Below are 895 nucleotides of genomic sequence, written 5' to 3'. Positions count from 1 at the left end.
ACACACACACACACAAAATTAACCCATACTTTTACAAAAGTAACACAGATATCTAGACCAAATCATATGGAATTAATTGCTGCTTTTAAGTACCATCTTCTACATAATGTAAACCAAGGTCAGGAATATTCAGCAATGCTATTTATTCAGATCTAAAAAGTAATGTGATGTCTAGAAAAATAAGTGTACCAAAATCTCTTTTATATAAGTCTTATATGACTTTTTATTTAAAAAATACAAAGTAAGTAATATAGAATATAAACTTCATTCTGAAAAATCTTTCCAGGAATAAATATACACATCATGACATATCTCAAAGAGAGATAATAATTTCCATTAACATTCTTATGCACTATGATTATTTTATAATCATAGTTCCAGGGATAATAAAAAGTAGCCATTATTTTCTCTAGATTTTAATTGCAGTTCATACTGTTTTATTCATTCATTCATTCAAATAGCTAATATTTATGGAACACTTGCTATGTGCTAAGCATGCTTTTTTTTTTTCCAGTACGCGGGCCTCTCACTGTTGTGGCCTCTCCTGTTGCGGAGCACAGGCTCCGGACGCGCAGGCTCAGTGGCCATGGCTCACCGGCCCAGCCGCTCCGCGGCATATGGGATCTTCCTGGACCGGGGCACGAACCTGCATCCCCGGAATAGGCAGGTGGACCCTCAACCACTGCACCACCAGGGAAGCCCAGAGCCACTAGTCTTAATAGAGGTAGATCATCCTTTGTTTAATCCAATTTATCAATATCCCCTACTTAAAAAATTTTTTTTTAATTGAAGTACAGCCCATGTACAAAAAGAACACTTATCTTCAGTGTACAGGTCACTGAATATTCACAAAATGAACATACCCATGTAGCCAGCACCCAGGGCAATACCCAGA

This window comes from Lipotes vexillifer, unplaced genomic scaffold (assembly GCF_000442215.2).
Source record: "Lipotes vexillifer unplaced genomic scaffold, Lipotes_vexillifer_v1.1 scaffold311, whole genome shotgun sequence".
In the NCBI taxonomy this organism is placed as follows: Eukaryota; Metazoa; Chordata; class Mammalia; order Artiodactyla; family Lipotidae; genus Lipotes; species Lipotes vexillifer.
The sequence above is the reverse complement of the archived record's forward strand: the minus strand, read 5'-3'. Positions refer to the sequence as shown.